The sequence below is a fragment of the Balaenoptera physalus genome (assembly GCF_965194825.1).
Source record: "Balaenoptera physalus genome assembly, chromosome: 5".
Lineage (NCBI taxonomy): Eukaryota > Metazoa > Chordata > Mammalia > Artiodactyla > Balaenopteridae > Balaenoptera > Balaenoptera physalus.
The window spans coordinates 112,470,674-112,494,993 of record NC_138884.1 but is presented as its reverse complement, the minus strand read 5'-3'; the positions used below and the strand labels follow the sequence as shown (position 1 = coordinate 112,494,993).

Genomic DNA, 24,320 nt, shown 5'->3' with positions numbered 1-24,320 from the left:
GAAGGGAAAGGGAGCTTCCTTGTAAGATCGAGGCGGCGGCTCGTTGCGAGGGGAGAAGCAAGGGTTCTGAGGTGTTATTGATACTTTGAACCTCACCTTTCAGCGGGGGCTGGGGGCTACTGTCTTTCCATCGGAATTGGGGGGGAGGAGGGAGAATGTGAGAATATGTTAAAGGACCTGAAGCCCAAACTAGAAAACCTCGGGTGATCCTTGACTTTCTCTAATCCACTGGAAAATCCTGTTCGCTCTGTTTTCAAACTGCATCCAGCTTCATTTTTTGCGTCCTCTACTTAATAGGCCTGCAGAGCCCTGAAATCGTACCTGGGTTAACGCAGGTGTTTCCTATCTGGTCTCTTGGCTTTTGCTCCCCGACCTTCACCTTAGTCTGCTCTCCTGACTGCAGCCTGTTGGTTTCAAAATTGAAGATCAAATTTGTTCCTCAGCTTAAAACTTGTAGGCGCTTGGAATCTCAAAGTTAAAGCCAAAGGGATTAACATGGCCTACTGGGCCCTGTGTGATGGGTTCCATGAGACTCCATCTTACTCTCCTTTGCCTTCAGCTCTGCTCCCCCTTGCTTGCTTTCTGCAGCACGCCAGCTTCCTTGGTACCCCAGGAATGCCCCAGGCTTGCTCTTGCACCTGTGGGGTCCCCCCTCACCTCTGTTCGCTACCTGGAATTACTCTGAAAAGTACTTAAATGCTCTGCTCGCGTCACTTTTTTCAGTGAAAGTCCCCTACCCTGACCACCTTATTTTGAACTGCAACCTTCCAGCCCTTGCAAGTGCATTCCTGATACTCCATTCCCTGTTCTTGTTGGGAGTGTGTCCCTGGCACAGGGTAGATGGGAAGGTAGTTTTGTGAATTGAAGGACCCTAGAAATGTTGTGTCTTTGTACATAAGGGTGAGATTTCTACAGCAGAAATGAAAAAACAAGTGTTCTACAGGTGGGAGCTGTAATTAATTATTCTGAGAAACCAGGATTTAATTATTACCCTTATTGGGACTGGGTTAAGAGCAGGTGTGATAACTTAAGTTCATCCCTGGGGCATCTATGTAATGCAAGGACTGACTTGAAAGTAAAACTGAGGCCTCAGCCTCAAGCCCTTCTGAGTGTGGGTAAAGCCTCATTGGACTAGGTGAAAATGAGACTGTAAAGCAAACTTAGAATTAAGTTCCAAACCCCTGGCAGGATGCTAGGCTCTATGGCTCTTTTAGCTTACAAGTAAATTAGGTTGGTGTGGGGGCTTGAGAGAAGTTTGGGTGTGGTGGGGATGCTGGCCTTTATAAAACATACGTCGCAGACAGTGTGACTTGGCAGGGCGTTGCAGCAGTTGGAAGGAAGAGGGGTGCGGGGTGCTCTTCTCTGGGGTGACCCTGGTCTGGTGGTTTCAGCTGTAAGGGCTCAGTGATACTTGAGCTGTGGCTAGCTGTGTTTCCAGCTCTCCTCGGTTTCTCCTACTTCTCACCCACGCCTTTAATACAACCACCTAACAATGTGCCCTTGGCCTCCAGTGGGGACCCTGAAGCGACTGTATTCCGGTGACTCACTGCTGTGTCAGTCCAGCCACTTTTGAGAGCCTCACTTCTGAAACTGCCTTCTGGCACCTCGGGCATGTCCCAGAGAAGCCGCCTAGGACCAAACCAAAGCGAATGAGACCAGACTCCTTTGGGGGGGGGTCCCTTCCTGCAGTGACCAGTGACCCCATCTCTCTAGCTGCGCTGGTCAGAAACCTCACCCACCCGTTCTCACCCTCATTCAATCCTTCACCAAATCTGATCTCTTTAGACTCCAGAGATTCAGGCATTCAATTGCGCTACCTCCCACCCCGGCCTTCTATCTCACAATAGAGAGCAACATCCTCTGCAGGCCTACAAGGCCCTGGGGCACCCAGACCTAGCCTGGCTCTCAAGCTGCTCTTTCACCGAGTCTTTTAGCTCTGCCACTGGCACAGCGCCTGCCTTGGGGCTACTGCACCTGTTTCCGGGCCTTCCCTGACACCCCAGTTTAAGGCCAGAGTCCATTCAACTGAATTCATAAACTGTATGTAAGCAGCATTTAACATTTGTTGCTGTGCCTGCTGGATTAATCCAGCTTGCTTACCCCTGCCCCCGCTGTAAACACCATGAGAACAGGGACCATGTTTTTCCAATACTTAGTGAAGGGCCTTCCAGACAAGCTAAAGGAAGCTGCTGATTCTCATCCTGCAGAGAATGAGCCCCAAGCTCATCACCTGACTTTGCACTGAATTCCAGAGCACGTCAACTGTGTCTCTTAAAAACATGCACTTTGGGGCAACTCCTTAAGTCTTTCTCCAGGAAAACTCCTAGGCTGGCTTCAGGGAAACAGGTTGCAGTTACCTGAACTGGGTAACTCGGAGGAAACCCTTCGTCTGGCTCTAGATGTGTGTATGAAGAGGCTTTTACCTTTGCCCCCTTTGGTTCTGCCAACTGCTTTGTAGTGAAAACGAGGGCTCAGGATGTGCGGCCCTCCGGGAATCTGCCTCAGCCCGTGTTGCCTCCTCCATAAATTGGGAGTCTATACAGGGAGTCTGTACAGAGCTTTGGGGAGAAACAAAGGAGCACCTGGGCAGGTGTGCTGAACTTCTGCTTGCTCACTTTCAACGCTCGTGTTCTCACGTCAGGCTCTGAGGAAAGGGATCTCCTTCCCGTTCGAGTGCGCTGGGCCCCTGCAAGAGGGCTCCGTGCCAAGTGCTGGAATGGGGAACAGGGAGCCAGGGTGAGCACTGCTCTCTCCAGGAGCTCAGGGCTGGACTGGCCCGCCTCTTGGAGGGGGACATCGGGATATGCTGTGCCCTAGGGTAACCTCCCCATTACTAGCCCTGCTCCTCTAGGAATCTTACTTTTTCCTGGGTCCTTCTCTATAACGTGTAAACAAGCTCAGGTAAGCCACACTCAAGAAGCATCTCTAGAAAGTGTCCCTGGAAGCGATCACCTCTGTCTCTCCCACCTTAAGCCAGTCTTACTGCCATCACCTTCAATCTGCTTCACGAGCAGACCCTCGCTTCCAAATTCCCCGATAATTGAGCCCAGGTTGGATCAAGGGTCCCTCTGTTGCTGAACCAGTTTCATTCGCCTGATGAGTACAGCAAGCCAAATGCTGAGACGCTGAGGTCTGTAGCTGAGAAAAGGCTTATTCAGGAGGCCCCAAAGTGAGAGAAGACGGGAGAACGAACCTCAAACCTGGCTGCCTGAAGGTGAGGGGCTTGGCATACTTATGGGTGAGGAGTATAGGGTGGATGGAGATGCAGGGGAAGGTGATTGGAGGCAGGAAAAGAGGTAATTGCTGCTCTGCACATTGTATCTGAGTTGCATGGTTCACGGAGCTCATGTTCAGAAAATGGCAACGTTAACACGACCTGAGGGTAGTTTTGGCCCTGTGACGGCAAAAGGTCATCCGTCAGACACTCACGCAGGCCCAGTTGAATGGTCAGTGGTCTTGACTGGTTTGAGCTGGGCCAGAACTAGCTCCAAGTTCCTGAAAAACACTTAGGCAACTCTTCACTATTACTGACCCATGTATCAGGTGTTATCTATATGTGGCAGTTAAAGGAATCTCTTGATAAGTTTAGGCTCAGGTGAAGCTTGGAGGGGATGCAATTTGCAAGAACAATTACAGCAAGCTTGATGAGTAAAGGCAAGTTACAACTTATTCAAGCAAGTTACAGTTTAATGGCTCTAGTCTTCAGTTTCACAACCATAGTCCAATTAGCTATGAACTGGGGTGGTGAATTTGCACGGGGCAAACTTAGCTACATGGTACCCACCTTGTGTCCTGGAAACCTGGGGCGGGGCATGGGGCTGCCCTCCTAGAAGGGAGAACTATTGAGGGCCATGACAGCAAAAGCTCTGCTTTTGTCCTCCACACCTTTGTCAGAGGATTAATAACGCAAAACCCTGACCCGCCTATAGAAACTTATGAGTGTTAACCTCTGTAATTTCTTCCAAGGCAAGAACAAGAAGTGAATTCTTACCTCCAACCCTGTGTGTAAGCTTGTTACTGGGTCCCTCCTTGGGCTGCTCAACTGAAAACAAGAAACAGTATTTCACAGGCTGGCAGGGCTCTGGGCTTTGCAAACAGGTGAGTATCTAACACCTCTAGCTAGTTCTGTAAGAGTTTGCAATTCCTTGTGAGCTATGGAACCTTGCATACAAAAGACTTTCCCCTTTGAGGTTATGTCCAGTGGATGTACTTCTGAGAACTTAGTAGCACTGCATAGCTTCGGCCTAGATTTAATAAACATAGCTCAGGGGATATATCCTCTTTACTCAAGTTACTGACCTATCCTCATTTCTTTAAGCCATCACCTCATAGACAACAACCTCCATCATCTGATCCTTCTAAGATCCGGGAGAGGAGCCCCGCACACCTGGTTTCAGAGACTTGGGCCTAAGTACTTCACCCACCCCTCCCCGCAGGGCAGCAGTCACTCCATTCCCCTGCTCCCCTTTGCTTTTTGCACAAAGAACTCCCATGAGTCATACAACTAACACAGCCCCACTTGCCTTTCCGCTGCTGCCTGAGACTCAGCATGGTGGGTGAAGTGCCCTGAGGACAGGTGATGGAGTCCTGTCCTCACCCCAGCCTCCCTGGTTCCCTTTCTGGAACAACAGACTTCTGCCCTTACACTCACTTTCTGTGAGTCAGGTACTGGTTTTTTTGCATGCTCTTGGGTCAGGTTATGACTTGGCCCAAGTTCAAAAGCAAGGGGCACAACCAGGATTCAAACTTGGGTCTGCCTTCTCCAGAGCCCAAGCTGTTGTCCTAAGCACATGAGAAAGGGCTGAACTGGACAGACCAACACTTGTCAGCCTTAGTTGTGTTCTTGAATAGGCAACTTACTCGATCGTGTTCCAGGAAATGGTAGAATCCAGTAGCTCTTTCAGGCAACTTCAAGGATGACGTCAATTACCCTTCATTTGAAAAGGTTTTCCCTTTTTGGGCAAATATTCAGAATCAAAGTGCTTCTGCCTCTCAGTCCTGATGCCAGAAGATGACCCAACAGTCTCTGGCTGGCTGTGTGGTCGGTTGTGACGCTGGGCTCTGGGCACTGTTCTGTCCGGGTGGCACCCAGGAAGCAGGCACTTGGCTGCAGGATCTCTTGGCGTCCTGTGTTACTGTGGAGTGTCTGGTCTGAGAGTCATGCTGGTGCCCTTGGTGATGACATGGAGCCTTGGGTCAAGGGGGCTTCGCTTTCTGCAGAAAGCTTCCCAGGTGTGTCCTTGCACTCTAGTCTGGTCAGCACTTGGGTCATACTCCCTGGCCACTGCAGGCGTGGAAAAGTTCTGAGTCTCCATAACTGAGTGCAGGGTGTCTTCAAGTCCCAATTCTGCAGAAGTGGCTCCAACCCCTGCCCCAAATAATTGAGGATCTTGGACTGCCGAAGCATTCTAGAAATTCATCCCGGCTTCTGCCAACGCCTGCTCCAGGCCAGTGCCTCTGACTCCTTGGGGCATCACTGCTGGCCATCTCCAAACCCGCTTCACATATATTGGTCGTTTCTCTAGTCCGCCTCTTTAAGATGTGAGGAGGCTGAACTCCTCAGCCTGGCTGGCGTGGCCATGAAGTACTTCCACTTCCGAGGGCAGAGGGAGGGTGGTGTCTGCGGCCCAAGACAGCTCTGCCTCGATGCCCCCAGCTTGAGTCTGGGCTTGGAGAAGGCCCATGCTCCTTGTCCCTGGTTGGGTGGGCTCCAGTCTCTACTGATGGCATTGTTGGGACTGGATAGTAAGGGCCTCTGTATGCAGACAACATGAACTTTAAAGTTTAAGTTGGTAGATCCAAAGGGAGATTGCAGAGGGTGAGGCTGGTGTCAGAGTCTCAGCTTATTTATCTCCAAAGTTAGTGCATTAGGCAGCACCTCTAATTCATGTCTGGGAGTGGTTGGCATCTGGTTTTAATTTCAAGAGGCTTGCAGTCTCCTCTGGCATGTCTGTACCATGGAAGCCCTGTGAATCTTTGGGCTGTAGTTGTCGTTTCTCAGGAGGCTGGCGCATCTGTGTCCCCTTGAAATTCCCAAGACTGGAGGATACTGCAGTGTTGGCCACAGTTGGAGGCTTTAGACACGTGGGGGAGGATGACCGTGGGTCCTTGGGAGGCTTGCTCCTGCAGGGTCGAGACTGTGTAGGTCAGGCAGCATGACTTCTGCAAGTCAGCCATGCACCCGCTGTCTGCCTGGTGTGCTGTGGGTGTTGAAGTGATTCTCAATTATTGCACCCCTAGAAACCAACGGGAAGAGGTCGTTTAATTCCAGGAGTGGTAGAATCAAGAGAAATGTTCCCAGGAACACCACTGTGAACATCTAAAACTTGGAAATTGTAAGTGCTTAATCCCAGGCAGAGTAAGTGTGGAGTCAGCCATTGGATGGATGTCAGTTTACTTTGTCATGATAGTTCAGGATTGGTTCACAGGAAGTTTATTTCAACCCTCCCTTGGGTTCCCCACCCTCCCAACCACTCCACTATCTAGTGTCAAAATATTGAGTATCACCCTTGGTCGTGGGTGGAATTAAGAAAACATACTTAAAGGACGTTTCCAAAAAATTTTGGCCTGTGTCAACTCATGGGATCATGTTTGTTAGTCGAAATATCCATTGCATTAATGATGGGCGTTGAAAAGTTAGACACAAATAGAAAACCTAGTGTGCACTAGGCCCTGGAATACTTTCTATCCCTTTGTAAAACTTGAGCTCCTCATGGGCTAGAAGCATAACCTTGCTCAGATACAGTTGTTAGAAATACATACCTTGGAAGAATAGCATCTTGGGTGTCATCTCTGTCGCTGGAGGTGCAACAGAGACATGGGGCATGAGGTTCCTCACTTTCCTAAGGTGTTGGAATATCTTCTGAGAGAAGTGACCTTAATTGAAACTTACAGTGTGTGGGGTGTGTGATGGGGACAGGGAGTAGATAAAGACGTGTAGGCAATGGGATTTCAGGGTGAGGAAAGGAGCCCAGTGATGGCCGATTTCTGGCTTGGGCAATTGGGTGGTAGGTGATCTAGTCACTTAAAAGCTAGGCCACCAAGCAGATGATCTGACAACATGCTTTGCAGTTGTAAGCTTGGGCTTCCAGGGGCCCTGCCATGTGAGGAGTAGAACAGCTTGGGGGTAGTCTGGTATCTTTTGGTAGTGCTTAAAACTAACTTCTAAAACACACTGCGTGTTAAACATATAGTGACATTCTTAGAGTTGCGGTTGGACCGTAATTTTCCTGGAGTAGATGACGTCATGCAGCTCAATCTCCCATGACTGTTGAAAGATTTAGTTCCTCAGGTCCATGGAAGAGTCCCAGCTATGGAAGTGGGGGAGATGTACGTGTGGGTCCATGGTCATAACACTAATAGCTGAAGACTTTTCAGGGTAAGAGCATTGCTGGGCAGTGGTCTTTGGCTGTGTCATGATAACTACCGGCAGCTAGAAGAACCAGTTCTCCTTGAGTGCCCTGAGGTGGGCCCTGGGACATGGTTCTGAGAAGAAATGAGTACCTTCTGTCTTGCATTGTCCCCACTTGATACAAACATCTAAATTTAGAAGGCACAGCTGTCTAACATCTCAACCTGGACAGAAAGAACTGTCTTTAACCTTAGAGGATGTAGAGTCCCAAAATTATTTCCCATAAAGCTACATCTGATTAGGTAGCAAATCAACCAATTCCTTCTATGGCTGACTCGTTAATGATGATGAGCTAAGTTATGCTCAGTGTAAAGGGAATTGGCTGAGTTAATAGTGCTGGGATAGCACATAAGACTTTCAGTGTCGATAAGTGAGCTCCAGACTAAGGGAGAGTGGGTATCCTGGCTGTAAAAATACTTTCATTCCCATGGCAAATTAGATCACTAACATGACAGCAAGTAAGACATTTAAATGAGATAGCAATTCTTGATAATCAGCAGCTGTGCACACAACTCAGTTTAGGTAGGTTTGGTTTTGTTTATGTTCAATTCCAGGTTAGCTCAAAGGAATCAAGGTACCCAAGCTTGAATCTGGCCCTGTGGACAGGAAGCTAGACTGTTTCAGATGATCCTTTATTGGATGGAGCGTACACACGAGTCTCGGCCTCACGGATGTACTGTGACACAGGATATTTCTAGCTTCTTGCCTGCCCTGCCTTGCCAACTGTCTATTCAACTTCTATAAGTGGTAGAAGAGTATTTTGAGACTTCGAGCAGATAGTAGATAACGGTGCATTGTAAACTGTAGAATTACTCTCCAGGCGTGTGGCAAAATCAACACTGACTATGCATCTATTAAGTTTTTACTGTGTCCCAGACACCGTGCTGTGTGCCCAAGATAAATCAGCTAAATGGCTGATTCTGCTAGGCTGTGTAAGGACTGCTACGGTCTGGTGTTGGAGACAAACTGCACTGGCAAGGGTTTTATCCTGCAAATGAGATTGGATTACTCGTGGGGAGATAACAGGAAGGTAGTCTGTAACCAATGGAAGAGCCTGAATTCAGATGAGGGAGGGCAGCTCCCTACCTCATATGACCTGTGAAGACCTCTTAGGGGAAATGGCTTTGGAACACAGCATCACTTTAGGAGTGACAGTATGCAAATTGAGGCAAACCTTTTGAAGCTTTTTGGCAGGGAAACCTCACCAGACTCCTGCCTGAGTGCCTGTCGCGGTCTTCCAGGCCCTGGCTTCTGGCTCTAGCTTTCTTGGTGCTGGCTCCGTGACTGCACTGAGTCCTGCAGTACTCTTCTCCTCCTGTAAACTCACCCAATCCGGGCTTCCTGTATATGGTGGAGCTTTGGTGCCCAAATCCAACCTTCATTTCCTTGCCCTTGAGGTTTCTAGAAGGCAGTGCCCTGAAGGAACTAATGACACAGAGATGAGCCCCTTTTGTAATGGTAAAGCTCTGTGGGGAGAACTTGACTCAGACTCTGGGCTGGTCTGGCATTAACTTCTCACCAAGTGCCTTGTTTTAATGATCCAGTTGAAGCTGGAGGCCAGCCTGTAAGAATGAGCTTCCTGGTGTGGCTGTTGGCATAGCCGGGGGCTGCGTATGCCGGAGGACGGCTCTGTGCCCGTGTTGGCTGGAGTTTAGCAGCTCTTATGGCTGTGACTGGCTTTAACCTGCATGGGTGTGTGGACTCAGAACAGCTGGAGTATCAAATGTGGCCTCGACTAGTGTCCTGAGGTGCTAGGCTCCATCTGGGTTTAAAACAGAAAAGGAGTTTAATCTGACTCACTTGAGGCACACTTGTCTGCAACCTCAGTCTAAGCAGAGCTCAGGATTTGAGCAGATTTTCCTGGTCGGGGTCTAAAGAGGCTTGAAAGCAGGTAGTGACAGGAGGACACAGCACCAGAGCTTGTGACCCAGAAAGGAGCCCAGCTGGCTGTCGTGTACTGAATGAGTCTCTGTGATGCCTTTGGTTGGCCCCCTCTTGCTGGGGCCGCGCTCAGTAGGAAAACTCAGACTTATTAAGATGGTGTGGGATGGAAGGAGTGTGGCATAGTGAGCTCTACAGAGCCCTCCAGGGGGTGATCCTAGTGAAAGAGACCCCTGAGCTTAGAATTCATCCGGAAAAACCTGCTCAGGGATGCATCGCTGGCTAACTTTCAGAGCCTGCTCTCTGCGAGCCAGAACAGATGAGCAGATCGGGAGCATAGAGGCTCCACCCTTAAGTCTTGGCCTCCCCGGCCCAGGATTTGACTGTCCCCTGTCCTGAGTAGCTGGGGAGCTGACTCAGTTGTCTCAGGACCCCGCTGAAGCAAACTATCAATCTCAGAGTAGCAGGTGTTTGTACCCTACATGTGCTAAGCTTCTTCAGACCCTGCCTGTCATGCAGGGGTTGCTAGGCTGGTGATAAGAACCAATAGGCTATGGGGGCCTGGCTGTGAAATTCAAAGAAAACAGAGCCTTGCTAGATCTTTTGTTAGCATACAGATGCCTGAGCTGGGGGATGGAGTCTTGGTCTGGGTATATGATTCCCGCTCCAGTTTCAATCCTATTTGAACGAAGACCCTACGAATTCATGCAGTAACTCGGATTCAGTGGTTCCTTATCCCATAGGAGATGGAGTGACTGTCATTGGAGAAATTCCCTGAAAGTCATCCATGTGAACAGCCTTAAGTGAGCACTCGTCCCAAAACGCACCCCAGAAAACACAAGGACTACAGGGAATGTGGGGCTAGTGGTCCCACGGGAGTGACTCTCCAAACGCAGTAAATGTGGGAGCACCTTGGATGCTTATCCTTTAGGACACATGTGATTATCCACCTTGGAGAATAACCCTGTCGGTTCCCATCTTGCTACATCCTTTGGGGAAAAATCGGCTCACACTGGAGAAAAACCTCATCCACTCACTAAACATAATGAGTCCTCTGCTTTCATATGTGTCCAAAGCCTCACTGGAGGGCAAAGGGAATCAATGTGCAGGTACCTTCAGCCTTTCAGGTAGTGTGAATCTCGCTGCACAAACCTCACTGGGGTTTAACGTTTCGCTCTTGTTTGCTGTAGATAAGTTGGTCTGATTCAGCATGGAGATTTTTTTGCAAGACAATGAGGAAAATCCTATTAAATTTTAATGGTCAGAAATGTCGATCCTCCACAACCCCAGGCATGGCCCATTTAGGTGGGCCACGAATCCTAACATTCAGGTCACAGCATCTATTCTTCATGGGTTATACTGAAGACATTGAGTTTAAGATAGTAAATAAAGATGCGTCCTATGTGAATTGGTCTGAAGTCTTCGTGGCCAGGAACCTGACTTCTGTGGGGACAGCACCTTGTGCTGGTGGCGCCTCGATGGGACTGCCTCATCCTGGTCTTTGCTGAAGTTGCACTTCTGTGCCTTGGTCAGTTCTCTGCCGGCCATCTGTTATGTTAATGCTCTAGTGCTGCTGATGCAAAACCCTCCCTTCTGGGTGGAGATGGCCTGGGAGGGCTACGGAGACAGACACAAGGCTGGCCTGGAAACTGGCAGATGCTGCTCCAACTTTCCTGTTGAATCATGAGATGTCTTGTTAGCTGGTCTGTTGGTGTCCTCTTTCCAAATATGACTTGATGTTGGCTACTGAATTGCACGCGCACTAAATTACGGGTAGGTGAGATAGTGAGAAAGGAGGCTGGCTGTGGAGATCTGGATGCTACCAGGTTGTGATGGGCTCAGATGAAGTTAAATCCAAAAGAACTATAAGAACAAATGCCTCCTTTTAAAAATCCTCCATTGTGAGGGTAAAGCTGCAGAGGTTGGCTTTACCTCTTGTGGTCCCACATCATGGGGCCTCCTCCAGATGAGGTGGGCCCTCCTCCAGATGAGGTGGGCCCCCCAGTCCCTGCCCCTGGCAGTGCCTGAATCTGGACAATGGTGTGATGGGGGGGGATCAGAGACCCAATCCTGGGAGAGTTGGGTCAACTGGCTAAGATGGGCAGCTGCTCCTCCCAGTAAGTCCCTTTGCAAGTGGCTTCCTCCAGATCCTGGACCCTGGAATCTGAGGGTCCAGGTAGGCCCTGGACCAAGTCCTCCCTATGGGAATGACAACTCTGAGCTAAAACCAAGCTACGGCCTCACAGGCCCTACCCAGAAAACACGTCTGGAACTGCCAGGCAACATAATCTGATTTTAAAACCTTGACCGCCTTGCAGAAGCAGAGAATGTCCTGACTTTTGAGGCAGGTGGGCACAGGGGCCCTGGAGGTGACGCTAACAGCTGGGAAAGGACACCACAGGGAGGGAGCTGTGAGCCCATGCTGGGGTTTGCATGGCGGGTGGGTGTAGTTGAAGATTCGATAAACGGATGCTGAGTTTCCTTGGCTGTAATGGAATTGCCGTGTTTCCCCTTAAACAGAGGGAAGGGGATGTAGGTGAACATTGTAGGATGCTGCTGACTTCATGGTAACTGGCTGAAATGGGGGAGAAGACCTAGGAATGGCCTCTCCAGCCCTTTATTTTCTCATGTGCGTATGGTTGAGAACCTTATCCCAGGACAAATTGTCCACGGTTCAGACTCCTGGAAAGATGACGAGCTGTGTCCTCTGCTGGGCGCTCAGCACCCCCAATGGCACTCAGCTCAGCCTCTGAACACGCCAAGCAGGGCGGCCACACCTGCCGCCTGCAAAGTTCTGATGGCTGCACCCTGGGGCCCAGGACAGGCTACAGTCCGAATGGGCTTCCTGGACTGCTTAGAAAAAAAGATCGGGGACAAGAAATTCAAGAGTTTTTTGGTAAAGTCTGATGCCCTGGCGCATGGCAGTCCAGACTTATGGGGGACTTTGGGTATCTGCTTAGGGTGGTGGTGCTGGGGATGATTATGGCAGGTGGTTTGGGGGACAATCGCTCCAGTGGACGTGGAGTTTTTCCCACACGTGTCTTCACGAGTGAGAGGCACCTTGGGGTTTGAGGTCAGAGCAAGACAAAGGACTTCCTAAACTGAAGAATCTCTTTTTAAACCTGGGAATTTTGCCCTGTGCGGATGTTGGGGGACTCAAAATGGACATTCCTAGTGGTCCAGGCTGGGTGGCCTCTTCCCGTGAGATGTGTGAGAAGGAGTTCGCTGTGCTGGGAGAGCTTCTGGGGCAGATGCGTGTGGGAGGTCTGGCTTCTCCTACCCACCACAAAAGGCTACAAACACCAGGAGGCAGAGAACGCCTGCCTTGGGAGAGGGAACTTGGTGACAGGAGTCAAGGTCATAATCTGGAAGTCTGATAACGTCACTAAATGCCTCTGCCTCTTAGTCACCATTTGCATGGTACTTAATGATATACCTTAGTTTTAGTCTTTCAGAATTATTTCTACTTTCTTTTGCCAGGTTTGTGTACTGAGCAAACCTGGAGGAGCGCTGAGGGTGGTGTCCTGGAGCCGTGATGGGGAGAGAAGCTGGCAGACAGTGTGGACTGCAGCCAGGATCTAGGGGAGTGCTTCTGTAGGGGTCCCAGTGGAAGTGGGACCCTCCCTCCCTGGAGTCGGTGCCCCACTGTGCTCGGATGCCATGATGGTGAACTTGCAGGACTTGCTGCTGCTTGTCACCTGATGTCAAAGTTGTACCTTCTCAGCTATAGTCTCTGCCAGACTGGAAGCTCCCTGAAGGCAGGGGCGATGTGCTGATAACAGCGGTGTTTCTGGTACTCAGCATGAAGTTTCCTTGGAGCCTCCCAGGGGTGTTGAGTGCTTGGGTGTCGCCTCTTATGTGATCCGGCTCAGTTGTTCCGTAGGTTCTGTTGCTTCAGGATCACACTGGGCCTCGTCTGCTGTCTCTCTTGTGAGCTCCCTAAGGACGGGGAAGCAGGCTTTCCTTAGCTCCTTCCTCTCGCACCAAAAGCTTGGTGCAGCCTAACCCGAGGTGTTCAGGCAGGACTGAGCCCGTGCTGCCGCATGAGGAGCTGGGGGTTGGTTTCACTAAGTCCCTGGTCGGACAGGACTCACTGGCCCCACGGGGGCTGTCCTGTGACCCCTGGGTACCAGAAACGCCTGCCTCCTGTCTGTGAGGGGCGTGTTTCTCAAGGGTCCTGTTCCCTCAGCTTTCACATGTCCAGGTGTTTTTGTGGCAAATGTTGCCCCTTTAAGTGGAGGTGGAGGGAAGGATGTCTGGGTTACTGAGAATAAGGGGAAGAGTCTTCAAATGTGGACTCAGGCCTGATGCACGGGTGTTACTGAACTGGGATCCTTAGCCCGAAGCCCCGCAAGCCAAACGCTGAGATGCAGAGACTTTTGGCAGAGGAAGAGTTTGTCCATGAGGAAGCCCAGCAAGGAGACAGGATGAATCTCTAATCCACCTCCCCAATGGGGAGGGGCTCAGGGTACTTATGGGACAAAGAAGCAGGGTGGCCTGGGGAGTGTGGGGAATGGTGATTGGAAATAAGGAAAAGGTGAGGTAATCATTGTCCTGCGCAGGTGCAGCTAAGCTACAGGCTTCTTCATGGGATGCATGTTTGGAAAATGGCAGTAGGATCTGAGGGAGTGTTTGGCCCTTTGATGTCAAAAGGCCATCCTTTGGACACTCGCACATGCCCATTTGGAGGGTCGATGTTCCTAACCAGTCTTAACCGCTGGGGCTGGAACTAGACAACAGCTGACTCCAAGTTCTTGGAAGACAACTTGGGCACTAACATCTTGAATCCTATGTCAGATACTATCTATAGGGGTGGTGAAGGGGTCTTCTAACTTTAGACTGCGTGATGCTGGGAGGATATGCATGTTTTGGTAAACAAAGCGAGTTGACCAGTGAGGGCAGCTTACAGATGATGAAGCACGTTACAGTTCAATGGCTCTAGCTGATGGCTACCCTCGGTTTTACACGGAGATGCCTTCTGAATTGTCACCAGATGGCACTTTCTAGGTGTCTGGGTCCTGGTTGCCTCCTCATGGGCTCCTGGGTTTATGTCCTTATGGTGAGATGTGTGGCTTCAAGGCATACGAAAGAGCCACACAGCTGGGGAAACTCCTCAGGGCGCTCTGGTATAAGTGGAATAAGGCCACATCGTGTCCTTGTGTCTGCTTCACTTAGAATCTTTGAGGTTTATCCATATTTGTTACATGTGTCAACGTTACTCCTTTCTAATGGCTGAAAGAGAGCTGGCATACATGTATCACCCTTCGTTTCTATTCATCTGTTAAGGACACTTGGAGTTTCCTTCACCCTTCATTTCTATTCATCTGTTAAGGACACTTGGAGTTTCCTTTTGATTCTTTGATTCTTCACTCTGGTCTCTTCCTCGCAGTAAAAGGGCACTGGCCCCATCATGGGGCTTTACCTTCGTGACCCCATCTAAGCCTAATACTCTCAGAGCCCCCCACCTCCAAATACTATCACACTGAGGGTTAGGAGTTCAACATATGAACTTTAGAGGGGCATCACACTGAGGGTAGGAGTTCAACATATGAACTTTAGAGGGGCATCACACTGAGGGTTAGGAGTTCTACATGTGAACTTTAGGGGGCATAGAAACATTGTCTATAACAGCTGAGCTTTTAGCTATCTCATCCTGAAGTAGGTGAGCTGTTTTCTCCCCCAAAACATCTTTGGTGATAAAATACCTGCAACATTAAATTGGCCACTTGAACTATCTTAAGCGTACAGTATACAATCATTACAATCAGTATGCAGTCGGTGGTAATCATTAGTGATGGTTGTACAATATTGTTAGGGTAATTTGAAAACTTGTTCAGCACTCTACAAAAACTCTGCAACTATTAAGCAATGACTCCCATTCCCCCCGTCTCCAGCCCTTGGCAACCTCTAAGCTATTAATTAACTTGCTTATTCTCTATTTCATGTCATTTGATCACAAAGCATTTGTCCTTTTGTCTAGCTTATTCTAAATAACTTCAAATTTCACCCACGTTGTACAATGTGTCAGAAATTCAATCCTTTCTTGGGTCTGAATAACAATCCATTGCCTGGATATACCAAGTTTTATTTCTCTTCACTTGTTGATGGATAATGGAGTTTCCACATCTTGGCTCTTGTGAATGTTGCAGTCAACACTGGTGTACAGGTAACTGCTGAAATCCATGTTTTCAGTTCTTTTAAGTGTTTAACAGGAATGACTAGGTCAAATGGTAATTCTGTGCTTAGCACTTTGAAGAACTGTCAAACAATGAACTGGTTCTGGAGGTGCTTCTGTGTAGGAGACATAAAGTCCTAAGGTCCTTTTGGAATAAGACCCCCCACAGATGACAAAATCAACTCCTTGTAGTTTCATACTTGAAACTGAACATCTAGGAAGGTCATATCTGCTACATTAACCTCTGGAAGAGGAAGCCCAGCCATCCATTCAGGGGGTCAAGATTCTTTCTTCAAGGATACTTGTGGATCATTGGTGGTTAAGAGTCAACAGAACTGAAAACTCAGTCTTTTTCTCAATGAATTCTTATATGAAGATCTTCCCTGTTAAGTAGTTTCAGATTTTGAAGCCATTGACTCCTTATCCAATGGCAGAAAATAGAAACCACGTTGCAGCTCTTTAATAGCATCTTGTTTCTGCCTCACGAGATTTCCTGCTGTACTCTGCAACACTTAGGAACATGCCTGACTTCCCTTAGGCAGCCAGTCTTGAGCCTTGAGTAGTTCACCATGATGCTTATCCTTTGATTTTGGGGGATCTTTCTAGGCCTTGTCCTCGATACCTGGGGGTAGAGGGTCTGTCTAGTGATGAGTAAAAATAGAAATATTAGTTTTAATCCCATCTTTCAGAATCAAGACTGGAGAGCTTTTATCACGCTTTTAGAAGTTCTTTGGACTGACTGGCCATTAAAAGTTTACATCCTTACAGGAATCCTGGAAGGGGGCCAGTTCTATGCATTATAGGCATACCTGGAGATACTGCAGGTTCAGTTCCAGACCACCACGAAAAAGTGAATATCAGTGTCACACGTTTTTTGGTTTCCCAATGCAGATAAAAGTTGTTTAGACTACACTGTAGTCTATTAAGTGTGCAATAGCATGTACATTAAATTCCTTATTGCTAAAAATTGCTAACCACCACCTGGACCTTCAGTGAGTAATAACCTTCTTGCTGGTGGGGAGTCTCACCTCGATGTTGATGGCCATTGACTGATCAGGGTGGTGATTGCTGAAAGTTGGGGGGTAGCTGTGGCGATGTCTTAATAAGACGACAATGAAGCCTGCCATGTTGACTCTCTTCCACGATTTCTCTGTGGCATGAAATGCTGTTTGGCATTTTACCCGTAGAACTTTCAGAACTTGAGTCAATCCTCTGAAACTCTGCTGCTGCTGCTTTTATTGACTGAGTTGCTGTTACATTCTAAATCTTTTGTCATTTCAATAGTCTTCATGGCATCTTCACCAGGTAGATCCTTTCTCTTCTCTAAGAAGCAACTCCTCATCCGTTAAAGTGTTACAGACCGCAGCAATTTGGTCACATCTTCAGGCTCCACCTCACTCTAGTTCTCTTGCTAGTTCTATCACCTCCATAGTTACTTCCTCTGCTGAAGTCTTGAACCCCCCAGTCATCCATGAGTGTTGGAATCGACTTCTTCCAAATTCCTTTGAATGTTTATTTGACCTCTTCCCACGAATGACAAATGTTCTTCATGGCATCTAGAATGGCGAATCCTTTCCAGAAAGTTCATGTACTTTGCCCAGATTCAGAGGAATCACTCCTCATGGCAGCTATAGCCTTATGAAATGTTTTTAAAATAATGAGACTTGAAAGTCAAAATGACTTCTTGATCCATGGCTGCAGAATGGATGTTGTTAGCAGGCATGAAAATGACATAAATGTCTTACATCACCATCAGAGCTCTTGGGTGACCAGGTGTATTGTCAATGGGCAATAATATTTTGAAAGTAATCTTTTTCTGAGCAGTAGGTCTCAACAGTTAAAATATTCAGGAAACCGTGTTAACAAAATATGCTGTCATTCGGGCTTTGTGCCATTTACAGAGCACAGGCAGTGTCCATTTAGCATAATTAAGGGCCTAGGATTTTTGAAATCATAAATGAATATTGGTTTCAACTTATTCCCCAGCTGCATGAGTGCCGAACAAGAGTCAGCTTTTCTTAAAGCTTTGAAGCCAGACGTTGACTTCTCTTCAGCTATGAGATTCTCTAATATGAGGCTGTTTTTTCTACATTAAAAAAATCTGTTTAGCGTAGCCACCTTCATTAGTGATCTTAGGTAGATCTTTTGGATAACTTGCTGCAGCTTCTACATCATCAGTTGTTACTTCCCCTTGCACTTCTAAGTTAGGGAAGATGGCTTCTTTCCTTAAACCTCCTGAACCAACCTCTGCATGTTGGTTCAAACTTTTGCAGCTTCCTCACCTCCCTGACTTCACATTGAAGAGAGTTAGGGCCTTGCTCTGGATTAGGCTCTGGCTTAAGGGAATGTTGTGGCTGGTTTGCTCTTCTATCCAGAGCAGTAACACTTTCTCCATGTCAGCAATAAGGCTGTTGAACTTTCTTCGTGCGTTCGCGTTCACTGGAGAAGCACTTTCAATTTTCTTCAAAAACTTTTCCTTTGCATTCACAACTTGGCTAACTGTTTGGCACGAGAGACCTAGCTTTTGGCCTCTGGCAGCTTTTGACCTGCCTTCCTCACTAAGCTTAATCATTCTAGCTTTCGATTTCAGGTGAGACATGCGACTCTTCCTTTCATTTAACCCTACAATGGCCTCTAAGAGTTTATTCATTGGCCTAATTTCAATGCTGTTGTATCTCAGGAAATTCAGAGGCACAAAGAGAGGGGGAGATAAGTGGAATGACCAGTTGTGGTAGAGCCGTCAGAACACAGTTATATGGGTGCAGTTCATGGTACCCCCAAACAATTATAATAGCAACATCAAAGATCACTGATCAGAGATCACCATACCAAATACAATAATGAAGTTTGAAAGATTGTGAGAATCACATTGTGACAGACACGCAGTGAACACATGTTGTTGGAAAAATGGTGCTGATACTTGCTCGATGCAGGGTTGCCACAAACCTGCAATTTGTTTAAAAACAAAAAGGGAAATGCAATGAAGTGAAGCACATAGATGAGGTATACCTGTGAAGCTATCCTGGTGTGTGGTCTCCTGCCCTCCACCACCTACCTGCCCTGGAGTGACTGAGTCTGGGGGTCCTGGATGGTCTTCTGTGGCTGGACCTGTCTTTCCTGGTGAGAGAAGTAGCCAGAAAAGGCTGTGGGGGCCATGGAGGCATTTTTGATAACTTGGTTCAACCGTCTGGGGCACCCGCTGGTAAGGAGAGGTTGGACGTCCCAAGCCCTTTCTTTGAAGGTCAGCCTCAAGTACAAGCTGTGTGTTCACCTGAAGAGGGCTAGTGTGCCCACCCGAGTGGCCATGCAGAATGGGGAGGACGTGCACTGCCCGCCGGCTTGCCCTCTCCACCCCAGCACTAAACATGCGGCATCCTTATAACCCCAGGGCTTGTGCCCCTCAGAGCCCAGAGAATCTCCAAGGAGTTACCGTCCCTGTTGAGTCTGAGTTCACTCTCCTAGAATAATTCCTGCTTCCGAGAGGTAGTCTGTGGGTCTGCAGAGAAGGGGGTACCGGTCCTTGTGCTGAGGGGCTCTGGCCAGAGGGAGATGTTGGCCGAGAGACTGAAGAGACGATTGAGCCCCTTGCTCTCACAGAGGGGAGGAGGCTGTCAGAGTGGCCAGAACTTGTCACATGTGTCCCCTATTGGTCTCCGTTTGGTAGTCGAGTACCGGCACTGCTGGGGGCTGGCCCATGATGCAGCTTTGGGGAGGTGCAGGCGGGTAGGGCTATAAAAGCAACCTGCAGGTTAACCAAGTTCTTCAGAGTCATCTGTGATATGTGGCCTGACTTTCTGAGCTTCCAATAGTGTAAATTGGTTTTTTTTAAGTGAAAACGTTTATATATAGAGACGCACTCCATAGACAGAGTGTGGGTCATTTCAGAAGGCGAGAGCGACCCCAATAGTGTAAATTGTGATTGAAGAGTAAACATTTACATGAAGCCCTTTGACTTACCTGTATATAACAAGAGCTTTATGTTAAGGATCATGGTTTTTGTCTGTGAAACTTTGAAATGTATCACTTCTGCCAGATGGCAGTGAGTGGATTTGACAAAATCGCCACCTTAACTGTCTCGTTAGGCAATTCACTTTTGCTGTTCTTGTACTGTGGGTATATTATAGTTTCAAAATATACACTGAAGCCATCCTTGGAAAATACCTGTCAGCTTTGTCAACTTGGGCAGGGTTATGGGCTTTCAAACTAGACTGTCCTCGTCCATGACTTGGAATGGAAAGTATAAATGCTGCTGTGCCCCATATTTCTGACCCTTTATTCTTCACACGTTACTGCTAAGGAAAGGAATGAACCATCGAAATTACTTTATTCCCTCTGGTTATTGCATGACAAAGTGAATTTTAAAAATAAATTTATTTATTTTATTTATTTTTGGCTGCATTGGGTCTTCGTTGCTGCATGTGGGCTTTCCCTAGTTGTGGCGAGTGGGGGCTACTCTTCATTGCGGTGTGCAGGCTTCTCATTGCAGTGGCTTCTCTTGTTGCGGAGCACGGGCTCTAGGCGTGCGGGCTTCAGTAGTTATGGCATGGGGCTTCAGTAGTTGTGACTTGTGGGCTCTAGAGCACAGGCTCAGTAGTTGTGGCGCACGGGCTTAGTTGCTCCGTTGCACGTGGGATTTTCCCGGACCAGGGCTCGAACCCGTGTCCCCTGCATTGGCAGGCAGATTCTTAACCACCGCGCCACCAGGGAAGCCCGACAAAGTGAATTTTAAGATCTCTTATTAGGAACATACTTAGACATACACATACATAGTGAGCATAGCGTAATATGTCGCAGAACCATCTCCTTGACTCCGTGCAATTTGTTCTTGATTAAATGCTCTCCAAGCCTCACCTGAGGCAGTTAAGATAGTTGGGTGTATTAGAGGTGGTCATGGGATGCTGGCTGTGACAAGCAGGTGATGCATGTCACTCATCGGTCTGATAAACAGCATAGAAACCATCTAAGCAGGGACGTTAATGTCAGGCCCTGGTCACCAGGATCACTCCACCTGCAGGTTGGATCTGGGAGAGGACTTCTCCCAAGTCCTGCTTAGCTTGATGTGACTGGGTGCCTTCATGTTAAAGAGAACGCATTTCCAGCTTCTCCAGAGATGGGCTTGTCTCATCTTAGCACGTCTTGCTGCCTGTGAACAGCATCTCTGGCTCATCCAGCTGCTTCAAGTTGGATGTGGTTGGGAGCTCCTTAGGGGTCTGTGTTCTGGTGCTCTCTGGCCAGGAGTTCATGTAGTGAGCCTAGCCAGGGCTAGCCCAGCCCTGAGCCTGATGCAGGGCCAGCAGAGAAGATGCAGCTAGAGAAAAGATGTACCCAGGCCTACCTTGGTGCTGAGTAGGTTTTAGGGGTGTTCCAAGATTTCGGTTGTCTAGGTCAAGGTCTGATGTTCGTAGGGAGCATAGCATCTCCCAGGGTGGGCTTGGGAGACCAGAATGTCAAGCTTCCACAGGCTTCTGCTCTCCATGTCTGCTGTTGTGATGCCCTCGGGCCACCAGGTGGTGCCAAAGGACTCCCCTCAGCCAGCAGCCAGGCGGGAAACTCTGGGGACTCAAGAATGGGTTTTGAGGACATCAGTGGGGAATCTTTCCTCTGCCTAACCATCTTTGCTCTTGCCCTATTTTCCTTCTAGGTATCTTGATCCTGTGTGACTTGCCTCCCCCTATACCAAGCTCACCTACCTTTTGAAATGTAATTGATTCCACTCCTGCTGGACAGCCTGGGATCTGGCTCGCCCAGGGTCCTGCACTAAGCAGGTAAGCTCATTTCTTCAGAATCCTGTAGATTGTGAACACCGTGTGATGTTACTCATGTGGCCTCAGGCATAAGTTTTCATCTGTAATGAGAAATTCTTATCTAAAATATTAATATAAAGCCTGAAACTTCCCTTTGAACCATGATTTTAAAATTGAACTTGACGAAGGCACCAGAAATTGTTAAAGGATATAAGAAGCAGTTAGGCTTTTTCTACAAATTCAAAAAGCCTAACATGACAAATCACAGTAATCTGAGGTAGCAGTTACCGTGTTTTACTTTGAATCTAAATCTTTGATTTTTGAGTACTCAAGGTACAGGGGTAAACCATAAAATTCTAACTTCATGACTCAAATATAGATATCCAGCAACTATTTGTAGTGACTCTAGCAAAGTCTAAAGCGTTTATTGAAACATACTTTACATATATCGCACATTGGTAACATACCCAGTGGTCTACAACTACATTTCAATTGCTAGGCTTTCAGGAAAATCTAAATCTATCCAGACTTCCTCTACTGTTGAGAGAAATTTCTTAAGCTTATGGTTTAACTTGCCAGTAAAGTGCTTCCTCTAGAAAGAGGATTTCTGTTGACGCTAGAACCAGAAGTGAGAGCCCAGCCCCAGGCTCCCAGGTCGAGATTCCATAGGCCAGGCCTGGCTAGAAATCAGACTGACAAAGAGCCTTCAGGACTATTCCAAGAATCTGGCAAACAACTTCGATGTCTGTGTTTCATTAACAGCCTAAGGGCACTCCAAGTATATTACCAGCAGAGGTAAGGACAGAATAAGTTGTCTTGACCTACTAAAGGGACATACAAGGGCAAGCAGAAAAAAGGGTTCAAACAGGATCTTTACGAAATGTTAAACTATTCCTGTGGTTAATGCTCCTTAGCTCTAAAAACGTTAGCTTTCTCCCCCTTTCACACTTGGCTTAGCTGCTGCCTCATCTGCAAACATAGAATTTTTTCTTTTGAACATTGATTGTCGTTTTTTCATGCACTGATTGGGAGATTGTCTGAGATGTCAAGTTTGAGAGGGGAGCCTCCCGGATCAGACTCAGGGAGGAACAGGAAGGGCTTGGGGACAGACACACACACACCTCTGCTCAGTGCCAGGGAGGGTGAGGCTGCATTCTCCATCAGTGCGATCTCCACCCTTGTTCAGTGGCCACCTTCACTGAGAGCCAGACTTCTTCCAGAGAAGCAGAGATGTGAATCTGGAAACAGTACTGGGGAGAGTGTAGCTGAAGCACTGCAGCCTTTTGGGATGGGGTGGAGGCAAGGGAAGGTTGAAAAGCTAGAGACCTGCTGGGTCTAAAGGGATGAAAATTCCGGGAAGCCCAAGATTAAAGTGCCAGGAGATTGGCTTCCTGGTGAGAACTCTCCTCCTGGCTTGCAGATGACTCTCTTGTTTCATAAGGTAGAATGCAAAGGAACTTTAGTCTCCTCCCTCTTAGAAGGACACTAATCCCATCATGGGGGCCCCACCCATATGACCTCATCTAAACCTAATTACCTCCCAAGGCCCCACCTCCTAATGTCTTCACACTGGAATTAGTGCTTCAATATGTGAATTGGGGTGGGGGGTGGGCACAAACCTTCATTCCTAACAGAGTGTCACTGAATTTTGGGCTCAATATGACTAATCTCACAAACATCAGACTTTTTAGTTTGCCTTTCTCAGAGAGCAGATGCTGAGACAAGGATACGGGTGGTAGGTGATCCCAGGAAGCATAAGTGAGAGTGAGGAAAGCAGTACTGGGGAAGGAGAATGTCAAAGGTTGTTTTAAAGTGGGTTTACTATGGGAATCTGGGGTTCAGTCCCTCTGGGGAGCCTCTGATATATGGTACTGTGTAATGCTCATCTGATAACACCCCCATGTGATGGGGTGGTTGACAGTCACTCAGTGACTATCTCTCCTTCATTAGCTGGGGAGTGGGCACCCTCAAGAACATTAACTCCCTTGTAGTTTCCACTTTGTGGCAGAGCGAGCTCCCGTGGTACTAAAGAAAGTAGTCAGGCAAACACATGCAGGCATTGCGGTGGGGAAGCCATGGATGTGCTGGAGAGGTCTCCCGAAGCTGCTGGTGAACTTGGGTGGCTTGAGGGAAAGCATCACATTCCTGATTCTTCCTGCCCTTTGGACCATGTTGAGTAGACTGCCGCTGATGCTTTACAGTGGTTTTACTGTTATCCTCTGGGAAGCATATGCCAAGAGAATTAGGACTGCCGAAGACTTACAGGGGGATAACACCTGTGAAAAAGGGGAAGAGGCAGGATTATGCAGAGGGAGCTGTCAGACCATAATGTGTCCCTGACATTTTCTGCCAGTCCCATAGGGAGCTCTGGAGCAGAGGACCAGTTTGAGTAATCCCACACTGGAAGGGAATGGCTAGGCTCCCTCCTTTCCTGGCTTGGAGCCACTCCAAGAATGTGGGCTAACAGCTGGAGGCTATTGGGTAACCATGCTCCTCACAGATGGACAGCAAGCTCTTTTGAGAAGAGAGCTGTGTGGTATACCTCTATGTCTACCTGTGATGGGCAGCTATGAGCACCCAGATCTTCAATCACTGCTGCAGGTTGTCTATAAGGACCATCATTATAAGATGTAATATTTATCTCTTTCTACTCTCCACCCTAGATGCCAACACTTCCATTGGTTTAAGTTGCTTGTTTTGGTGAGTGCCCAAGACCTTCACTTCTAAGAGGTCTGAACCCCTGGTGACCTTATCAGGCCATGTTTGCTGCAATAGCTTATTTATGCTTAACATTGGGATGTGGAAGAACCAAGCAACATTCCAATGAATCATTTTTCCCTTTCCTCTCATGTAGCAGAAAATCTTGATAGTCTACTGGCAAAAGAGCACTGTTTGTGTCCCTTGGTATAAGCATCTAGATCTAGGACCTTTAGACCTTCTGAACTTAACTTGTAGGGATGGAAAGCACAAATTTCCCAATTGGGTCACTGGGTGTTAAGACAAGGGAGAAACTTAATTCCACTCCTTGGTTCCCAGACCTATATTCTAGCTCTTGGAGACACAGCATCATTTAATGGCCACTAGTTTGCTAGCAAAGTACACCAACACC

General features: G+C 48.0%; 2 long non-coding RNA genes across 2 annotated transcripts in view; both read left to right on the top strand.

The window, feature by feature from the left end:
• Window positions 1-1,930: 1,930 nt before the first annotated feature.
• The window catches only part of LOC309660915, a 176,009-nt gene continuing 153,619 nt past the window's right edge, over window positions 1,931-24,320 (top strand). The window contains exons 1-2 of the long non-coding RNA XR_014263715.1: window positions 1,931-3,214; window positions 21,109-21,232. This is a non-coding gene — a long non-coding RNA (uncharacterized lncRNA). The remainder of the gene's footprint in view (window positions 3,215-21,108; window positions 21,233-24,320) is intronic.
• Window positions 14,645-17,181, top strand: LOC309661112. Its single transcript, XR_014263865.1, has 2 exons — window positions 14,645-14,780; window positions 14,825-17,181. It is a non-coding gene; the product is annotated as an uncharacterized lncRNA (long non-coding RNA).